Below are 22578 nucleotides of genomic sequence, written 5' to 3' on the forward strand. Positions count from 1 at the left end.
AATATTTTTTTGAAAAAATCCCAAAGCCCCGGGGTCAGAATTTCAGCAAAAATCTCACTTTTGGCAATTCACTCAAAAGTGATGCCAGAAGCTTGCAAACGCTCCCCTGAAAGGTTTGGCAGTCGAAACAGAAGGCTTTTTATCACAGGACAAGAAATCAGCCCTCAACAACTTAACCGGCGGAAAATATTTTTTTGAAAAAATCCCTAAGCCCCGGGGTCAGAATTTCAGCAAAAATCTGACTTTTGGCAATTCGCTCAAAAATTATGCCAGAAGCTTGCAAATGCTCCCCTGAAAGGTTTGGCAGTCGAAACAGAAGGCTTTTTATCACAGGACAAGAAATCAGCCCTCAACAACTTAACCGGCCGAAAATATTTTTTTGAAAAAATCCCTAAGCCCTAAGCAAAAATCTGACTTTTGGCAATTCACTCAAAAATGATGCCAGAAGCTTGCAAATGCTCCCCTGAAAGGATTGGGAGTCGAAACAGAAGTCTTTTTATCACAGGACAAGAAATCAGCCCTCAACAACTTAACCGGCGGAAAATATTTTTTTGAAAAAATCCCTAGGCCCCGGGGTCAGAATTTCAGCAAAAATCCGACTTTTGGCAATTCACTCAAAAATGATGCCAGAAGCTTGCAAATGCTCCCCTGAAAGGTTTGGCAGTCGAAACAGAAGGCTTTTTATCACAGGACAAGAAATCAGCCCTCAACAACTTAACCGGCCGAAAATATTTTTTTGAAAAAATCCCTAAGCCCCGGGGTCAGAATTTCAGCAAAAATCTGACTTTTGGCAATTCGCTCAAAAATGTTGCCAGAAGCTTGCAAATGCTCCCCTGAAAGGTTTGGCAGTCGAAACAGAAGGCTTTTTATCACAGGACAAGAAATCAGCCCTCAACAACTTAACCGGCCGAAAATATTTTTTTGAAAAAATCCCTAAGCCCGGGGGTCAGAATTTCAGCAAAAATCTGACTTTTGGCAATTCACTCAAAAATGATGCCAGAAGCTTGCAAATGCTCCCCTGAAAGGATTGGGAGTCAAAACAGAAGGCTTTTTATCACAGGACAAGAAATCAGCCCTCAACAACTTAACCGGCGGAAAATATTTTTTTGAAAAAATCCCTAAGCCCCGGGGTCAGAATTTCAGCAAAAATCCGACTTTTGGCAATTCACTCAAAAATGATGCCAGAAGCTTGCAAATGCTCCCCTGAAAGGTTTGGCAGTCGAAACAGAAGGCTTTTTATCACAGGACAAGAAATCAGCCCTCAACAACTTAACCGGCCGAAAATATTTTTTTGAAAAAATCCCTAAGCCCCGGGGTCAGAATTTCAGCAAAAATCTGACTTTTGGCAATTCGCTCAAAAATGTTGCCAGAAGCTTGCAAATGCTCCCCTGAAAGGTTTGGCAGTCGAAACAGAAGGCTTTTTACCACAGGACAAGAAATCAGCCCTCAACAACTTAACCGGCGGAAAATATTTTTTTGAAAATATCCCTAAGCCCCGGGGTCAGAATTTCAGCAAAAATCTGACTTTTGGCAATTCACTCAAAAATGATGCCAGAAGCTTGGAAATGCTCCCCTGAAAGGTTTGGCAGTCGAAACAGAAGGCTTTTTATAACAGGACAAGAAATCAGCCCTCAACAACTTAACCGGTGGAAAATATTTTTTTGAAAAAATCCCTAAGCCCCGGGGTCAGAATTTCAGCAAAAATCTGACTTTTGGCAATTCACTCAAAAATGATGCCAGAAGAAAGGTTTGGCAGTCAAAACAGAAGGCTTTTTATCACAGCACAAGAAATTAGCCCTCAACAACTTAACCGGCGGAAAATAATTTTTTGAAAAAATCCCTAAGCCCCGGGGTCAGAATTTCAGCAAAAATCTGACTTTTGGCAATTCGCTCAAAAATGATGCCAGAAGCTTGGAAATGCTCCCCTGAAAGGTTTGGCAGTCGAAACAGAAGGCTTTTTATCACAGGACAAGAAATCAGCCCTCAACAACTTAACCGGCGGAAAATATTTTTTTGAAAAAATCCCTAAGCCCCGGGGTCAGAATTTCAGCAAAAATCTGACTTTTGGCAATTCACTCAAAAATGATGCCAGAAGCTTGCAAATGCTAACCTGAAAGGTTTGGCAGTCGAAACAGAAGGCTTTTTATCACAGGACAAGAAATCAGCCCTCAACAACTTAACCGGCGGAAAATATTTTTTTGAAAAAATCCCTAAGCCCCGGGGTCAGAATTTCAGCAAAAATCTGACTTTTGGCAATTCACTCAAAAATGATGCCAGAAGCTTGCAAATGCTCCCCTGAAAGGTTTGGCAGTCGAAACAGAAGGCTTTTTATCACAGGACAAGAAATCAGCCCTCAACAACTTAACCGGCGGAAAATATTTTTTTGAAAAAATCCCTAAGCCCCGGGGTCAGAATTTCAGCAAAAATCTGACTTTTGGCAATTCACTCAAAAATGATGCCAGAAGCTTGCAAATGCTCGCCTGAAAGGTTTGGCAGTCGAAACAGAAGGCTTTTTATCACAGGACAAGAAATCAGCCCTCAACAACTTAACCGGCCGAAAATATTTTTTTGAAAAAATCCCTAAGCCCCAGGGTCAGAATTTCAGCAAAAATCTGACTTTTGGCAATTCACTCAAAAATGATGCCAGAAGCTGTCAAATGCTCCCCTGAAAGGTTTGGCAGTCGAAACAGAAGGCTTTTTATCACAGGACAAGAAATCAGCCCTCAACAACTTAACCGGCCGAAAATATTTTTTTGAAAAAATCCCTAAGCCCCGGGGTCAGAATTTCAGCAAAAATCTGACTTTTGGCAATTCACTCAAAAATGATGCCAGAAGCTTGGAAATGCTCCCCTGAAAGGTTTGGCAGTCAAAACAGAAGGCTTTTTATCACAGGACAAGAAATCAGCCCTCAACAACTTAACCGGCGGAAAATATTTTTTTGAAAAAATCCCTAAGCCCCGGGGTCAGAATTTCAGCAAAAATCTGACTTTTGGCAATTCACTCAAAAATGATGCCAGAAGAAAGGTTTGGCAGTCAAAACAGAAGGCTTTTTATCACAGCACAAGAAATTAGCCCTCAACAACTTAACCGGCGGAAAATAATTTTTTGAAAAAATCCCTAAGCCCCGGGGTCAGAATTTCAGCAAAAATCTGACTTTTGGCAATTCGCTCAAAAATGATGCCAGAAGCTTGCAAATGCTCCCCTGAAAGGTTTGGCAGTCGAAACAGAAGGCTTTTTATCACAGGACAAGAAATCAGCCCTCAACAACTTAACCGGCGGAAAATATTTTTTTGCAAAAATCCCTAAGCCCCGGGGTCAGAATTTCAGCAAAAATCTGACTTTTGGCAATTCACTCAAAAATGATGCCAGAAGCTTGCAAATGCTCCCCTGAAAGGTTTGGCAGTCGAAACAGAAGGCTTTTTATCACAGGACAAGAAATCAGCCCTCAACAACTTAACCGGCGGAAAATATTTTTTTGAAAAAATCCCTAAGCCCCGGGGTCAGAATTTCAGCAAAAATCTGACTTTTGGCAATTCACTCAAAAATGGTGCCAGAAGCTTGCAAAAGCTCCCCTGAAAGGTTTGGCAGTCGAAACAGAAGGCTTTTTATCACAGGACAAGAAATCAGCCCTCAACAACTTAACCGGCGGAAAATATTTTTTTGAAAAAATCCCTAAGCCCCGGGGTCAGAATTTCAGCAAAAATCTGACTTTTGGCAATTCACTCAAAAATGATGCCAGAAGCTTGCAAATGCTCGCCTGAAAGGTTTGGCAGTCGAAACAGAAGGCTTTTTATCACAGGACAAGAAATCAGCCCTCAACAACTTAACCGGCCGAAAATATTTTTTTGAAAAAATCCCTAAGCCCCGGGGTCAGAATTTCAGCAAAAATCTGACTTTTGGCAATTCACTCAAAAATGATGCCAGAAGCTTGCAAATGCTCCCCTGAAAGGTTTGGCAGTCAAAACAGAAGGCTTTTTATCACAGGACAAGAAATCAGCCCTCAACAACTTAACCGGCGGAAAATATTTTTTTGAAAAAATCCCTAAGCCCCGGGGTCAGAATTTCAGCAAAAATCTGACTTTTGGCAATTCACTCAAAAATGATGCCAGAAGCTTGGAAATGCTCCCCTGAAAGGTTTGGCAGTCAAAACAGAAGGCTTTTTATCACAGGACAAGAAATCAGCCCTCAACAACTTAACCGGCGGAAAATATTTTTTTGAAAAAATCCCTAAGCCCCGGGGTCAGAATTTCAGCAAAAATCTGACTTTTGGCAATTCACTCAAAAATGATGCCAGAAGAAAGGTTTGGCAGTCAAAACAGAAGGCTTTTTATCACAGCACAAGAAATTAGCCCTCAACAACTTAACCGGCGGAAAATAATTTTTTGAAAAAATCCCTAAGCCCCGGGGTCAGAATTTCAGCAAAAATCTGACTTTTGGCAATTCGCTCAAAAATGATGCCAGAAGCTTGCAAATGCTCCCCTGAAAGGTTTGGCAGTCGAAACAGAAGGCTTTTTATCACAGGACAAGAAATCAGCCCTCAACAACTTAACCGGCGGAAAATATTTTTTTGCAAAAATCCCTAAGCCCCGGGGTCAGAATTTCAGCAAAAATCTGACTTTTGGCAATTCACTCAAAAATGATGCCAGAAGCTTGCAAATGCTCCCCTGAAAGGTTTGGCAGTCGAAACAGAAGGCTTTTTATCACAGGACAAGAAATCAGCCCTCAACAACTTAACCGGCGGAAAATATTTTTTTGAAAAAATCCCTAAGCCCCGGGGTCAGAATTTCAGCAAAAATCTGACTTTTGGCAATTCACTCAAAAATGATGCCAGAAGCTTGCAAATGCTCCCCTGAAAGGTTTGGCAGTCAAAACAGAAGGCTTTTTATCACAGGACAAGAAATCAGCCCTCAACAACTTAACCGGCGGAAAATATTTTTTTGAAAAAATCCCTAAGCCCCGGGGTCAGAATTTCAGCAAAAATCTGACTTTTGGCAATTCACTCAAAAATGATGCCAGAAGCTTGGAAATGCTCCCCTGAAAGGTTTGGCAGTCAAAACAGAAGGCTTTTTATCACAGGACAAGAAATCAGCCCTCAACAACTTAACCGGCGGAAAATATTTTTTTGAAAAAATCCCTAAGCCCCGGGGTCAGAATTTCAGCAAAAATCTGACTTTTGGCAATTCACTCAAAAATGATGCCAGAAGAAAGGTTTGGCAGTCAAAACAGAAGGCTTTTTATCACAGCACAAGAAATTAGCCCTCAACAACTTAACCGGCGGAAAATAATTTTTTGAAAAAATCCCTAAGCCCCGGGGTCAGAATTTCAGCAAAAATCTGACTTTTGGCAATTCGCTCAAAAATGATGCCAGAAGCTTGCAAATGCTCCCCTGAAAGGTATGGCAGTCGAAACAGAAGGCTTTTTATCACAGGACAAGAAATCAGCCCTCAACAACTTAACCGGCGGAAAATATTTTTTTGCAAAAATCCCTAAGCCCCGGGGTCAGAATTTCAGCAAAAATCTGACTTTTGGCAATTCACTCAAAAATGATGCCAGAAGCTTGCAAATGCTCCCCTGAAAGGTTTGGCAGTCGAAACAGAAGGCTTTTTATCACAGGACAAGAAATCAGCCCTCAACAACTTAACCGGCGGAAAATATTTTTTTGAAAAAATCCCTAAGCCCCGGGGTCAGAATTTCAGCAAAAATCTGACTTTTGGCAATTCACTCAAAAATGATGCCAGAAGCTTGCAAAAGCTCCCCTGAAAGGTTTGGCAGTCGAAACAGAAGGCTTTTTATCACAGGACAAGAAATCAGCCCTCAAAAACTTAACCGGCCGAAAATATTTTTTTGAAAAAATCCCTAAGCCCCGGGGTCAGAATTTCAGCAAAAATCTGACTTTTGGCAATTCACTCAAAAATGATGCCAGAAGCTTGCAAAAGCTCCCCTGAAAGGTTTGGCAGTCGAAACAGAAGGCTTTTTATCACAGGACAAGAAATCAGCCCTCAACAACTTAACCGGTGGAAAATAATTTTTTTGAAAAAATCCCTAAGCCCCGGGGTCAGAATTTCAGCAAAAATCTGACTTTTGGCAATTCACTCAAAAATGATGCCAGAAGCTTGCAAATGCTCCCCTGAAAGGTTTGGCAGTCGAAACAGAAGGCTTTTTATCACAGGACAAGAAATCAGCCCTCAACAACTTAACCGGCCGAAAATATTTTTTTGAAAAAATCCCTAAGCCCCGGGGTCAGAATTTCAGCAACAAACTGACTTTTGGCAATTCACTCAAAAATGATGCCAGAAGCTTGCAAATGCTCCCCTGAAAGGTTTGGCAGTCGAAACAGAAGGCTTTTTATCACAGGACAAGAAATCAGCCCTCAACAACTTAACCGGCGGAAAATATTTTTTTGAAAAAATCCCTAAGCCCCGGGGTCACAATTTCAGCAAAAATCTGACTTTTGGCAATTCACTCAAAAATGATGCCAGAAGCTTGCAAATGCTCGCCTGAAAGGTTTGGCAGTCGAAACAGAAGGCTTTTTATCACAGGACAAGAAATCAGCCCTCAACAACTTAACCGGCGGAAAATATTTTTTTGAAAAAATCCCTAAGCCCCGGGGTCAGAATTTCAGCAAAAATCTGACTTTTGGCAATTCACTCAAAAATGTTGCCAGAAGCTTGCAAATGCTCCCCTGAAAGGTTTGGCAGTCGAAACAGAAGGCTTTTTACCACAGGACAAGAAATCAGCCCTCAACAACTTAACCGGCGGAAAATATTTTTTTGAAAATATCCCTAAGCCCCGGGGTCAGAATTTCAGCAAAAATCTGACTTTTGGCAATTCGCTCAAAAATGTTGCCAGAAGCTTGCAAATGCTCCCCTGAAAGGTTTGGCAGTCGAAACAGAAGGCTTTTTACCACAGGACAAGAAATCAGCTCTCAACAACTTAACCGGCGGAAAATATTTTTTTGAAAATATCCCTAAGCCCCGGGGTCAGAATTTCAGCAAAAATCTGACTTTTGGCAATTCACTCAAAAATGATGCCAGAAGCTTGCAAATGCTCCCCTGAAAGGTTTGGCAGTCGAAACAGAAGGCTTTTTATCACAGGACAAGAAATCAGCCCTCAACAACTTAACCGGCGGAAAATATTTTTTTGAAAAAATCCCTAAGCCCCGGGGTCAGAATTTCAGCAAAAATCTGACTTTTGGCAATTCACTCAAAAATGATGCCAGAAGAAAGGTTTGGCAGTCAAAACAGAAGGCTTTTTATCACAGCACAAGAAATTAGCCCTCAACAACTTAACCGGCGGAAAATAATTTTTTGAAAAAATCCCTAAGCCCCGGGGTCAGAATTTCAGCAAAAATCTGACTTTTGGCAATTCGCTCAAAAATGATGCCAGAAGCTTGCAAATGCTCCCCTGAAAGGTTTGGCAGTCGAAATAGAAGGCTTTTTATCACAGGACAAGAAATCAGCCCTCAACAACTTAACCGGCGGAAAATATTTTTTTGAAAAAATCCCTAAGCCCCGGGGTCAGAATTTCAGCAAAAATCTGACTTTTGGCAATTCGCTCAAAAATGATGCCAGAAGCTTGGAAATGCTCCCCTGAAAGGTTTGGCAGTCGAAACAGAAGGCTTTTTATCACAGGACAAGAAATCAGCCCTCAACAACTTAACCGGCGGAAAATATTTTTTTGAAAAAATCCCTAAGCCCCGGGGTCAGAATTTCAGCAGAAATCTGACTTTTGGCAATTCACTCAAAAATGATGCCAGAAGCTTGCAAATGCTCCCCTGAAAGGTTTGGCAGTCGAAACAGAAGGCTTTTTACCATAGGACAAGAAATCAGCCCTCAACAACTTAACCGGCGGAAAATATTTTTTTGAAGAAATCCCTAAGCCCTGGGGTCAGAATTTCAGCAAAAATCTGACTTTTGGCAATTCACTCAAAAATGATGCCAGAAGAAAGGTTTGGCAGTCAAAACAGAAGGCTTTTTATCACAGCACAAGAAATCAGCCCTCAACAACTTAACCGGCGGAAAATATTTTTTTGAAAAAATCCCAAAGCCCCGGGGTCAGAATTTCAGCAAAAATCTGACTTTTGGCAATTCGCTCAAAAATGTTGCCAGAAGCTTGCAAATGCTCCCCTGAAAGGTTTGGCAGTCGAAACAGAAGGCTTTTTACCACAGGACAAGAAATCAGCCCTCAACAACTTAACCGGCGGAAAATATTTTTTTGAAAATATCCCTAAGCCCCGGGGTCAGAATTTCAGCAAAAATCTGACTTTTGGCAATTCACTCAAAAATGATGCCAGAAGCTTGGAAATGCTCCCCTGAAAGGTTTGGCAGTCGAAACAGAAGGCTTTTTATCACAGGACAAGAAATCAGCCCTCAACAACTTAACCGGCGGAAAATATTTTTTTGAAAAAATCCCTAAGCCCCGGGGTCAGAATTTCAGCAGAAATCTGACTTTTGGCAATTCACTCAAAAATGATGCCAGAAGCTTGCAAATGCTCCCCTGAAAGGTTTGGCAGTCGAAACAGAAGGCTTTTTACCATAGGACAAGAAATCAGCCCTCAACAACTTAACCGGCGGAAAATATTTTTTTGAAAAAATCCCTAAGCCCCGGGGTCAGAATTTCAGCAGAAATCTGACTTTTGGCAATTCACTCAAAAATGATGCCAGAAGCTTGCAAAAGCTCCCCTTAAAGGTTTGGCAGTCGAAACAGAAGGCTTTTTATCACAGGACAAGAAATCAGCCCTCAAAAACTTAACCGGCCGAAAATATTTTTTTGAAAAAATCCCTAAGCCCCGGGGTCAGAATTTCAGCAAAAATCTGACTTTTGGCAATTCACTCAAAAATGATGCCAGAAGCTTGCAAATGCTCGCCTGAAAGGTTTGGGAGTCGAAACAGAAGGCTTTTTATCACAGGACAAGAAATCAGCCCTCAACAACTTAACCGGCGGAAAATATTTTTTTGAAAAAATCCCTAAGACCCGGGGTCAGAATTTCTGCAAAAATCCAACTTTTGGCAATTGACTCAAAAATGATGCCAGAAGCTTGCAAATGCTCCCCTGAAAGGTTTGGCAGTCGAAACAGAAGGCTTTTTATCAAAGGACAAGAAATCAGCCCTCAACAACTTAACCGGCCGAAAATATTTTTTTGAAAAAATCCGTAAGCCCCGGGGTCAGAATTTCAGCAAAAATCTGACTTTTGGCAATTCGCTCAAAAATGTTGCCAGAAGCTTGCAAATGCTCCCCTGAAAGGTTTGGCAGTCGAAACAGAAGGCTTTTTACCACAGGACAAGAAATCAGCCCTCAACAACTTAACCGGCGGAAAATATTTTTTTGAAAAAATCCCTAAGCCCCGGGGTCAGAATTTCAGCAAAAATCTGACTTTTGGCAATTCACTCAAAAATGATGCCAGAAGAAAGGTTTGGCAGTCAAAACAGAAGGCTTTTTATCACAGCACAAGAAATCAGCCCTCAACAACTTAACCGGCGGAAAATAATTTTTTGAAAAAATCCCTAAGCCCCGGGGTCAGAATTTCAGCAAAAATCTGACTTTTGGCAATTCGCTCAAAAATGATGCCAGAAGCTTGCAAATGCTCCCCTGAAAGGTTTGGCAGTCGAAACAGAAGGCTTTTTATCACAGGACAAGAAATCAGCCCTCAACAACTTAACCGGCGGAAAATATTTTTTTGAAAAAATCCCAAAGCCCCGGGGTCAGAATTTCAGCAAAAATCTCACTTTTGGCAATTCACTCAAAAGTGATGCCAGAAGCTTGCAAACGCTCCCCTGAAAGGTTTGGCAGTCGAAACAGAAGGCTTTTTATCACAGGACAAGAAATCAGCCCTCAACAACTTAACCGGCGGAAAATATTTTTTTGAAAAAATCCCTAAGCCCCGGGGTCAGAATTTCAGCAAAAATCTGACTTTTGGCAATTCGCTCAAAAATTATGCCAGAAGCTTGCAAATGCTCCCCTGAAAGGTTTGGCAGTCGAAACAGAAGGCTTTTTATCACAGGACAAGAAATCAGCCCTCAACAACTTAACCGGCCGAAAATATTTTTTTGAAAAAATCCCTAAGCCCTAAGCAAAAATCTGACTTTTGGCAATTCACTCAAAAATGATGCCAGAAGCTTGCAAATGCTCCCCTGAAAGGATTGGGAGTCGAAACAGAAGTCTTTTTATCACAGGACAAGAAATCAGCCCTCAACAACTTAACCGGCGGAAAATATTTTTTTGAAAAAATCCCTAAGCCCCGGGGTCAGAATTTCAGCAAAAATCCGACTTTTGGCAATTCACTCAAAAATGATGCCAGAAGCTTGCAAATGCTCCCCTGAAAGGTTTGGCAGTCGAAACAGAAGGCTTTTTATCACAGGACAAGAAATCAGCCCTCAACAACTTAACCGGCCGAAAATATTTTTTTGAAAAAATCCCTAAGCCCCGGGGTCAGAATTTCAGCAAAAATCTGACTTTTGGCAATTCGCTCAAAAATGTTGCCAGAAGCTTGCAAATGCTCCCCTGAAAGGTTTGGCAGTCGAAACAGAAGGCTTTTTATCACAGGACAAGAAATCAGCCCTCAACAACTTAACCGGCCGAAAATATTTTTTTGAAAAAATCCCTAAGCCCGGGGGTCAGAATTTCAGCAAAAATCTGACTTTTGGCAATTCACTCAAAAATGATGCCAGAAGCTTGCAAATGCTCCCCTGAAAGGATTGGGAGTCAAAACAGAAGGCTTTTTATCACAGGACAAGAAATCAGCCCTCAACAACTTAACCGGCGGAAAATATTTTTTTGAAAAAATCCCTAAGCCCCGGGGTCAGAATTTCAGCAAAAATCCGACTTTTGGCAATTCACTCAAAAATGATGCCAGAAGCTTGCAAATGCTCCCCTGAAAGGTTTGGCAGTCGAAACAGAAGGCTTTTTATCACAGGACAAGAAATCAGCCCTCAACAACTTAACCGGCCGAAAATATTTTTTTGAAAAAATCCCTAAGCCCCGGGGTCAGAATTTCAGCAAAAATCTGACTTTTGGCAATTCGCTCAAAAATGTTGCCAGAAGCTTGCAAATGCTCCCCTGAAAGGTTTGGCAGTCGAAACAGAAGGCTTTTTACCACAGGACAAGAAATCAGCCCTCAACAACTTAACCGGCGGAAAATATTTTTTTGAAAATATCCCTAAGCCCCGGGGTCAGAATTTCAGCAAAAATCTGACTTTTGGCAATTCACTCAAAAATGATGCCAGAAGCTTGGAAATGCTCCCCTGAAAGGTTTGGCAGTCGAAACAGAAGGCTTTTTATAACAGGACAAGAAATCAGCCCTCAACAACTTAACCGGTGGAAAATATTTTTTTGAAAAAATCCCTAAGCCCCGGGGTCAGAATTTCAGCAAAAATCTGACTTTTGGCAATTCACTCAAAAATGATGCCAGAAGAAAGGTTTGGCAGTCAAAACAGAAGGCTTTTTATCACAGCACAAGAAATTAGCCCTCAACAACTTAACCGGCGGAAAATAATTTTTTGAAAAAATCCCTAAGCCCCGGGGTCAGAATTTCAGCAAAAATCTGACTTTTGGCAATTCGCTCAAAAATGATGCCAGAAGCTTGGAAATGCTCCCCTGAAAGGTTTGGCAGTCGAAACAGAAGGCTTTTTATCACAGGACAAGAAATCAGCCCTCAACAACTTAACCGGCGGAAAATATTTTTTTGAAAAAATCCCTAAGCCCCGGGGTCAGAATTTCAGCAAAAATCTGACTTTTGGCAATTCACTCAAAAATGATGCCAGAAGCTTGCAAATGCTAACCTGAAAGGTTTGGCAGTCGAAACAGAAGGCTTTTTATCACAGGACAAGAAATCAGCCCTCAACAACTTAACCGGCGGAAAATATTTTTTTGAAAAAATCCCTAAGCCCCGGGGTCAGAATTTCAGCAAAAATCTGACTTTTGGCAATTCACTCAAAAATGATGCCAGAAGCTTGCAAATGCTCCCCTGAAAGGTTTGGCAGTCGAAACAGAAGGCTTTTTATCACAGGACAAGAAATCAGCCCTCAACAACTTAACCGGCGGAAAATATTTTTTTGAAAAAATCCCTAAGCCCCGGGGTCAGAATTTCAGCAAAAATCTGACTTTTGGCAATTCACTCAAAAATGATGCCAGAAGCTTGCAAATGCTCGCCTGAAAGGTTTGGCAGTCGAAACAGAAGGCTTTTTATCACAGGACAAGAAATCAGCCCTCAACAACTTAACCGGCCGAAAATATTTTTTTGAAAAAATCCCTAAGCCCCAGGGTCAGAATTTCAGCAAAAATCTGACTTTTGGCAATTCACTCAAAAATGATGCCAGAAGCTGTCAAATGCTCCCCTGAAAGGTTTGGCAGTCGAAACAGAAGGCTTTTTATCACAGGACAAGAAATCAGCCCTCAACAACTTAACCGGTGGAAAATATTTTTTTGAAAAAATCCCTAAGCCCCGGGGTCAGAATTTCAGCAAAAATCTGACTTTTGGCAATTCACTCAAAAATGATGCCAGAAGCTTGGAAATGCTCCCCTGAAAGGTTTGGCAGTCAAAACAGAAGGCTTTTTATCACAGGACAAGAAATCAGCCCTCAACAACTTAACCGGCGGAAAATATTTTTTTGAAAAAATCCCTAAGCCCCGGGGTCAGAATTTCAGCAAAAATCTGACTTTTGGCAATTCACTCAAAAATGATGCCAGAAGAAAGGTTTGGCAGTCAAAACAGAAGGCTTTTTATCACAGCACAAGAAATTAGCCCTCAACAACTTAACCGGCGGAAAATAATTTTTTGAAAAAATCCCTAAGCCCCGGGGTCAGAATTTCAGCAAAAATCTGACTTTTGGCAATTCGCTCAAAAATGATGCCAGAAGCTTGCAAATGCTCCCCTGAAAGGTTTGGCAGTCGAAACAGAAGGCTTTTTATCACAGGACAAGAAATCAGCCCTCAACAACTTAACCGGCGGAAAATATTTTTTTGCAAAAATCCCTAAGCCCCGGGGTCAGAATTTCAGCAAAAATCTGACTTTTGGCAATTCACTCAAAAATGATGCCAGAAGCTTGCAAATGCTCCCCTGAAAGGTTTGGCAGTCGAAACAGAAGGCTTTTTATCACAGGACAAGAAATCAGCCCTCAACAACTTAACCGGCGGAAAATATTTTTTTGAAAAAATCCCTAAGCCCCGGGGTCAGAATTTCAGCAAAAATCTGACTTTTGGCAATTCACTCAAAAATGATGCCAGAAGCTTGCAAAAGCTCCCCTGAAAGGTTTGGCAGTCGAAACAGAAGGCTTTTTATCACAGGACAAGAAATCAGCCCTCAACAACTTAACCGGCGGAAAATATTTTTTTGAAAAAATCCCTAAGCCCCGGGGTCAGAATTTCAGCAAAAATCTGACTTTTGGCAATTCACTCAAAAATGATGCCAGAAGCTTGCAAATGCTCGCCTGAAAGGTTTGGCAGTCGAAACAGAAGGCTTTTTATCACAGGACAAGAAATCAGCCCTCAACAACTTAACCGGCCGAAAATATTTTTTTGAAAAAATCCCTAAGCCCCGGGGTCAGAATTTCAGCAAAAATCTGACTTTTGGCAATTCACTCAAAAATGATGCCAGAAGCTTGCAAATGCTCCCCTGAAAGGTTTGGCAGTCAAAACAGAAGGCTTTTTATCACAGGACAAGAAATCAGCCCTCAACAACTTAACCGGCGGAAAATATTTTTTTGAAAAAATCCCTAAGCCCCGGGGTCAGAATTTCAGCAAAAATCTGACTTTTGGCAATTCACTCAAAAATGATGCCAGAAGCTTGGAAATGCTCCCCTGAAAGGTTTGGCAGTCAAAACAGAAGGCTTTTTATCACAGGACAAGAAATCAGCCCTCAACAACTTAACCGGCGGAAAATATTTTTTTGAAAAAATCCCTAAGCCCCGGGGTCAGAATTTCAGCAAAAATCTGACTTTTGGCAATTCACTCAAAAATGATGCCAGAAGAAAGGTTTGGCAGTCAAAACAGAAGGCTTTTTATCACAGCACAAGAAATTAGCCCTCAACAACTTAACCGGCGGAAAATAATTTTTTGAAAAAATCCCTAAGCCCCGGGGTCAGAATTTCAGCAAAAATCTGACTTTTGGCAATTCGCTCAAAAATGATGCCAGAAGCTTGCAAATGCTCCCCTGAAAGGTTTGGCAGTCGAAACAGAAGGCTTTTTATCACAGGACAAGAAATCAGCCCTCAACAACTTAACCGGCGGAAAATATTTTTTTGCAAAAATCCCTAAGCCCCGGGGTCAGAATTTCAGCAAAAATCTGACTTTTGGCAATTCACTCAAAAATGATGCCAGAAGCTTGCAAATGCTCCCCTGAAAGCTTTGGCAGTCGAAACAGAAGGCTTTTTATCACAGGACAAGAAATCAGCCCTCAACAACTTAACCGGCGGAAAATATTTTTTTGAAAAAATCCCTAAGCCCCGGGGTCAGAATTTCAGCAAAAATCTGACTTTTGGCAATTCACTCAAAAATGATGCCAGAAGCTTGCAAATGCTCCCCTGAAAGGTTTGGCAGTCAAAACAGAAGGCTTTTTATCACAGGACAAGAAATCAGCCCTCAACAACTTAACCGGCGGAAAATATTTTTTTGAAAAAATCCCTAAGCCCCGGGGTCAGAATTTCAGCAAAAATCTGACTTTTGGCAATTCACTCAAAAATGATGCCAGAAGCTTGGAAATGCTCCCCTGAAAGGTTTGGCAGTCAAAACAGAAGGCTTTTTATCACAGGACAAGAAATCAGCCCTCAACAACTTAACCGGCGGAAAATATTTTTTTGAAAAAATCCCTAAGCCCCGGGGTCAGAATTTCAGCAAAAATCTGACTTTTGGCAATTCACTCAAAAATGATGCCAGAAGAAAGGTTTGGCAGTCAAAACAGAAGGCTTTTTATCACAGCACAAGAAATTAGCCCTCAACAACTTAACCGGCGGAAAATAATTTTTTGAAAAAATCCCTAAGCCCCGGGGTCAGAATTTCAGCAAAAATCTGACTTTTGGCAATTCGCTCAAAAATGATGCCAGAAGCTTGCAAATGCTCCCCTGAAAGGTATGGCAGTCGAAACAGAAGGCTTTTTATCACAGGACAAGAAATCAGCCCTCAACAACTTAACCGGCGGAAAATATTTTTTTGCAAAAATCCCTAAGCCCCGGGGTCAGAATTTCAGCAAAAATCTGACTTTTGGCAATTCACTCAAAAATGATGCCAGAAGCTTGCAAATGCTCCCCTGAAAGGTTTGGCAGTCGAAACAGAAGGCTTTTTATCACAGGACAAGAAATCAGCCCTCAACAACTTAACCGGCGGAAAATATTTTTTTGAAAAAATCCCTAAGCCCCGGGGTCAGAATTTCAGCAAAAATCTGACTTTTGGCAATTCACTCAAAAATGATGCCAGAAGCTTGCAAAAGCTCCCCTGAAAGGTTTGGCAGTCGAAACAGAAGGCTTTTTATCACAGGACAAGAAATCAGCCCTCAAAAACTTAACCGGCCGAAAATATTTTTTTGAAAAAATCCCTAAGCCCCGGGGTCAGAATTTCAGCAAAAATCTGACTTTTGGCAATTCACTCAAAAATGATGCCAGAAGCTTGCAAAAGCTCCCCTGAAAGGTTTGGCAGTCGAAACAGAAGGCTTTTTATCACAGGACAAGAAATCAGCCCTCAACAACTTAACCGGTGGAAAATAATTTTTTTGAAAAAATCCCTAAGCCCCGGGGTCAGAATTTCAGCAAAAATCTGACTTTTGGCAATTCACTCAAAAATGATGCCAGAAGCTTGCAAATGCTCCCCTGAAAGGTTTGGCAGTCGAAACAGAAGGCTTTTTATCACAGGACAAGAAATCAGCCCTCAACAACTTAACCGGCCGAAAATATTTTTTTGAAAAAATCCCTAAGCCCCGGGGTCAGAATTTCAGCAACAAACTGACTTTTGGCAATTCACTCAAAAATGATGCCAGAAGCTTGCAAATGCTCCCCTGAAAGGTTTGGCAGTCGAAACAGAAGGCTTTTTATCACAGGACAAGAAATCAGCCCTCAACAACTTAACCGGCGGAAAATATTTTTTTGAAAAAATCCCTAAGCCCCGGGGTCAGAATTTCAGCAAAAATCTGACTTTTGGCAATTCACTCAAAAATGATGCCAGAAGCTTGCAAATGCTCGCCTGAAAGGTTTGGCAGTCGAAACAGAAGGCTTTTTATCACAGGACAAGAAATCAGCCCTCAAAAACTTAACCGGCCGAAAATATTTTTTTGAAAAAATCCCTAAGCCCCGGGGTCAGAATTTCAGCAAAAATCTGACTTTTGGCAATTCACTCAAAAATGATGCCAGAAGCTTGCAAATGCTCCCCTGAAAGGTTTGGCAGTCAAAACAGAAGGCTTTTTATCACAGGACAAGAAATCAGCCCTCAACAACTTAACCGGCGGAAAATATTTTTTTGAAAAAATCCCTAAGCCCCGGGGTCAGAATTTCAGCAAAAATCTGACTTTTGGCAATTGGCTCAAAAATGTTGCCAGAAGCTTGCAAATGCTCCCCTGAAAGGTTTGGCAGTCGAAACAGAAGGCTTTTTACCACAGGAGAAGAAATCAGCCCTCAACAACTTAACCGGCGGAAAATATTTTTTTGAAAATATCCCTAAGCCCCGGGGTCAGAATTTCAGCAAAAATCTGACTTTTGGCAATTCACTCAAAAATGATGCCAGAAGAAAGGTTTGGCAGTCAAAACAGAAGGCTTTTTATCACAGTACAAGAAATCAGCCCTCAACAACTTAACCGGCGGAAAATATTTTTTTGAAAAAATCCCTAAGCCCCGGGGTCAGAATTTCAGCAAAAATCTGACTTTTGGCAATTCGCTCAAAAATGATGCCAGAAGCTTGCAAATGCTCCCCTGAAAGGTTTGGCAGTCGAAACAGAAGGCTTTTTATCACAGGACAAGAAATCAGCCCTCAACAACTAAACCGGCCGAAAATATTTTTTTGAAAAAATCCCTAAGCCCCGGGGTCAGAATTTCAGCAAAAATCTCACTTTTGGCAATTCACTCAAAAATGATGCCAGAAGCTTGCAAACGCTCCCCTGAAAGGTTTGGCAGTCGAAACAGAAGGCTTTTTATCACAGGACAAGAAATCAGCCCTCAACAACTTAACCGGCGGAAAATATTTTTTTGAAAAAATCCCTAAGCCCCGGGGTCAGAATTTCAGCAAAAATCTGACTTTTGGCAATTCGCTCAAAAATTATGCCAGAAGCTTGCAAATGCTCCCCTGAAAGGTTTGGCAGTCGAAACAGAAGGCTTTTTATCACAGGACAAGAAATCAGCCCTCAACAACTTAACCGGCCGAAAATATTTTTTTGAAAAAATCCCTAAGCCCCGGGGTCAGAATTTCAGCAAAAATCTGACTTTTGGCAATTCACTCAAAAATGATGCCAGAAGCTTGCAAATGCTCCCCTGAAAGGATTGGGAGTCGAAACAGAAGGCTTTTTATCACAGGACAAGAAATCAGCCCTCAACAACTTAACCGGCGGAAAATATTTTTTTGAAAAAATCCCTAAGCCCCGGGGTCAGAATTTCAGCAAAAATCTGACTTTTGGCAATTCGCTCAAAAATGATGCCAGAAGCTTGCAAATGCTCCCCTGAAAGGTTTGGCAGTCGAAACAGAAGGCTTTTTATCACAGGACAAGAAATCAGCCCTCAACAACTTAACCGGTGGAAAATATTTTTTTGAAAAAATCCCTAAGCCCCGGGGTCAGAATTTCAGCAAAAATCTGACTTTTGGCAATTCACTCAAAAATGATGCCAGAAGCTTGCAAATGCTCCCCTGAAAGGTTTGGCAGTCGAAACAGAAGGCTTTTTATCACAGGACAAGAAATCAGCCCTCAACAACTTAACCGGCGGAAAATATTTTTTTGAAAAAATCCCTAAGCCCCGGGGTCAGAATTTCAGCAAAAATCTGACTTTTGGCAATTCACTCAAAAATGATGCCAGAAGAAAGGTTTGGCAGTCAAAACAGAAGGCTTTTTATCACAGTACAAGAAATCAGCCCTCAACAACTTAACCGGCGGAAAATATTTTTTTGAAAAAATCCCTAAGCCCCGGGGTCAGAATTTCAGCAAAAATCTGACTTTTGGCAATTCGCTCAAAAATGATGCCAGAAGCTTGCAAATGCTCCCCTGAAAGGTTTGGCAGTCGAAACAGAAGGCTTTTTATCACAGGATAAGAAATCAGCCCTCAACAACTAAACCGGCCGAAAATATTTTTTTGAAGAAATCCCTAAGCCCCGGGGTCAGAATTTCAGCAAAAATCTCACTTTTGGCAATTCACTCAAAAATGATGCCAGAAGCTTGCAAACGCTCCCCTGAAAGGTTTGGCAGTCGAAACAGAAGGCTTTTTATCACAGGACAAGAAATCAGCCCTCAACAACTTAACCGGCGGAAAATATTTTTTTGAAAAAATCCCTAAGCCCCGGGGTCAGAATTTCAGCAAAAATCTGACTTTTGGCAATTCGCTCAAAAATTATGCCAGAAGCTTGGAAATGCTCCCCTGAAAGGTTTGGCAGTCGAAACAGAAGGCTTTTTATCACAGGACAAGAAATCAGCCCTCAACAACTTAACCGGCCGAAAATATTTTTTTGAAAAAATCCCTAAGCCCGGGGGTCAGAATTTCAGCAAAAATCTGACTTTTGGCAATTCACTCAAAAATGATGCCAGAAGCTTGCAAATGCTCCCCTGAAAGGATTGGGAGTCGAAACAGAAGGCTTTTTATCACAGGACAAGAAATCAGCCCTCAACAACTTAACCGGCCGAAAATATTTTTTTGAAAAAATCCCTAAGCCCCGGGGTCAGAATTTCAGCAAAAATCTGACTTTTGGCAATTCGCTCAAAAATGTTGCCAGAAGCTTGCAAATGCTCTCCTGAAAGGTTTGGCAGTCGAAACAGAAGGCTTTTTACCACAGGACAAGAAATCATCCCTCAAAAACTTAACCGGCCGAAAATATTTTTTTGAAAAAATCCCTAAGCCCCGGGGTCAGAATTTCAGCAAAAATCTGACTTTTGGCAATTCACTCAAAAATGATGCCAGAAGCTTGCAAATGCTCCCCTGAAAGGTTTGGCAGTCGAAACAGAAGGCTTTTTATCACAGGACAAGAAATCAGCCCTCAACAACTTAACCGGTGGAAAATATTTTTTTGAAAAAATCCCTAAGCCCCGGGGTCAGAATTTCAGCAAAAATCTGACTTTTGGCAATTCGCTCAAAAATGATGCCAGAAGCTTGCAAATGCTCCCCTGAAAGGTTTGGCAGTCGAAACAGAAGGCTTTTTATCACAGGACAAGAAATCAGCCCTCAACAACTTAACCGGCGGAAAATATTTTTTTGAAAAAATCCCTAAGCCCCGGGGTCAGAATTTCAGCAAAAATCTGACTTTTGGCAATTCGCTCAAAAATGATGCCAGAAGCTTGCAAATGCTCCCCTGAAAGGTTTGGCAGTCGAAACAGAAGGCTTTTTATCACAGGACAAGAAATCAGCCCTCAACAACTAAACCGGCCGAAAATATTTTTTTGAAAAAATCCCTAAGCCCCGGGGTAAGAATTTCAGCAAAAATCTGACTTTTGGCAATTCGCCCAAAAATGATGCCAGAAGCTTGCAAATGCTCCCCTGAAAGGTTTGGCAGTCGAAACAGAAGGCTTTTTATCACAGGACAAGAAATCAGCCCTCAACAACTAAACCGGCCGAAAATATTTTTTTGAAAAAATCCCTAAGCCCCGGGGTCAGAATTTCAGCAAAAATCTCACTTTTGGCAATTCGCTCAAAAATTATGCCAGAAGCTTGCAAATGCTCCCCTGAAAGGTTTGGCAGTCGAAACAGAAGGCTTTTTATCACAGGACAAGAAATCAGCCCTCAACAACTTAACCGGCCGAAAATATTTTTTTGAAAAAATCCCTAAGCCCGGGGGTCAGAATTTCAGCAAAAATCTGACTTTTGGCAATTCACTCAAAAATGATGCCAGAAGCTTGCAAATGCTCCCCTGAAAGGATTGGGAGTCGAAACAGAAGGCTTTTTATCACAGGACAAGAAATCAGCCCTCAACAACTTAACCGGCCGAAAATATTTTTTTGAAAAAATCCCTAAGCCCCGGGGTCAGAATTTCAGCAAAAATCTGACTTTTGGCAATTCGCTCAAAAATGTTGCCAGAAGCTTGCAAATGCTCTCCTGAAAGGTTTGGCAGTCGAAACAGAAGGCTTTTTACCACAGGACAAGAAATCAGCCCTCAAAAACTTAACCGGCCGAAAATATTTTTTTGAAAAAATCCCTAAGCCCCGGGGTCAGAATTTCAGCAAAAATCTGACTTTTGGCAATTCGCTCAAAAATGATGCCAGAAGCTTGCAAATGCTCCCCTGAAAGGTTTGGCAGTCGAAACAGAAGGCTTTTTATCACAGGACAAGAAATCAGCCCTCAACAACTTAACCGGCGGAAAATATTTTTTTGAAAAAATCCCTAAGCCCCGGGGTCAGAATTTCAGCAAAAATCTCACTTTTGGCAATTCGCTCAAAAATGATGCCAGAAGCCTGCAAATGCTCCCCTGAAAGGTTTGGCAGTCGAAACAGAAGGCTTTTTATCACAGGACAAGAAATCAGCCCTCAACAACTAAACCGGCCGAAAATATTTTTTTGAAAAAATCCCTAAGCCCCGGGGTCAGAATTTCAGCAAAAATCTGACTTTTGGCAATTCGCCCAAAAATGATGCCAGAAGCTTGCAAATGCTCCCCTGAAAGGTTTGGCAGTCGAAACAGAAGGCTTTTTATCACAGGACAAGAAATCAGCCCTCAACAACTAAACCGGCCGAAAATATTTTTTTGAAAAAATCCCTAAGCCCCGGGGTCAGAATTTCAGCAAAAATCTCACTTTTGGCAATTCACTCAAAAATGATGCCAGAAGCTTGCAAACGCTCCCCTGAAAGGTTTGGCAGTCGAAACAGAAGGCTTTTTATCACAGGACAAGAAATCAGCCCTCAACAACTTAACCGGCGGAAAATATTTTTTTGAAAAAATCCCTAAGCCCCGGGGTCAGAATTTCAGCAAAAATCTGACTTTTGGCAATTCGCTCAAAAATGATGCCAGAAGCTTGCAAATGCTCCCCTGAAAGGTTTGGCAGTCAAAACAGAAGGCTTTTTATCACAGGACAAGAAATCAGCCCTCAACAACTTAACCGGCCGAAAATATTTTTTTGAAAAAATCCCTAAGCCCCGGGGTCAGAATTTCAGCAAAAATCTGACTTTTGGCAATTCGCTCAAAAATGTTGCCAGAAGCTTGCAAATGCTCCCCTGAAAGGTTTGGCAGTCGAAACAGAAGGCTTTTTATCACAGGACAAGAAATCAGCCCTCAACAACTTAACCGGTGGAAAATATTTTTTTGAAAAAATCCCTAAGCCCCGGGGTCAGAATTTCAGCAAAAATCTGACTTTTGGCAATTCGCTCAAAAATGCTGCCAGAAGCTTGCAAATGCTCCCCTGAAAGGTTTGGCAGTCGAAACAGAAGGCTTTTTATCACAGGACAAGAAATCAGCCCTCAACAACTTAACCGGCGGAAAATATTTTTTTGAAAAAATCCCTAAGCCCCGGGGTCAGAATTTCAGCAAAAATCTGACTTTTGGCAATTCGCTCAAAAATGATGCCAGAAGCTTGCAAATGCTCCCCTGAAAGGTTTGGCAGTCGAAACAGAAGGCTTTTTATCACAGGACAAGAAATCAGCCCTCAACAACTTAACCGGCGGAAAATATTTTTTTGAAAAAATCCCTAAGCCCCGGGGTCAGAATTTCAGCAAAAATCTGACTTTTGGCAATTCACTCAAAAATGATGCCAGAAGCTTGCAAATGCTCCCCTGAAAGGTTTGGCAGTCGAAACAGAAGGCTTTTTATCACAGGACAAGAAATCAGCCCTCAACAACTTAACCGGCGGAAAATATTTTTTTGAAAAAACCCCTAAGCCCCGGGGTCAGAATTTCAGCAAAAATCTGACTTTTGGCAATTCACTCAAAAATGATGCCAGAAGAAAGGTTTGGCAGTCAAAACAGAAGGCTTTTTATCACAGCACAAGAAATCAGCCCTCAACAACTTAACCGGCGGAAAATATTTTTTTGAAAAAATCCCTAAGCCCCGGGGTCAGAATTTCAGCAAAAATCTGACTTTTGGCAATTCGCTCAAAAATGATGCCAGAAGCTTGCAAATGCTCCCCTGAAAGGTTTGGCAGTCGAAACAGAAGGCTTTTTATCACAGGACAAGAAATCAGCCCTCAACAACTAAACCGGCCGAAAATATTTTTTTGAAAAAATCCCTAAGCCCCGGGGTCAGAATTTCAGCAAAAATCTGACTTTTGGCAATTCGCTCAAAAATGATGCCAGAAGCTTGCAAATGCTCCCCTGAAAGGTTTGGCAGTCGAAACAGAAGGCTTTTTATCACAGGACAAGAAATCAGCCCTCAACAACTAAACCGGCCGAAAATATTTTTTTGAAAAAATCCCTAAGCCCCGGGGTCAGAATTTCAGCAAAAATCTCACTTTTGGCAATTCACTCAAAAATGATGCCAGAAGCTTGCAAA

The sequence above is a fragment of the Podarcis muralis genome, chromosome 9, assembly GCF_964188315.1.
Source record: "Podarcis muralis chromosome 9, rPodMur119.hap1.1, whole genome shotgun sequence".
Classification (NCBI taxonomy): Eukaryota; Metazoa; Chordata; class Lepidosauria; order Squamata; family Lacertidae; genus Podarcis; species Podarcis muralis.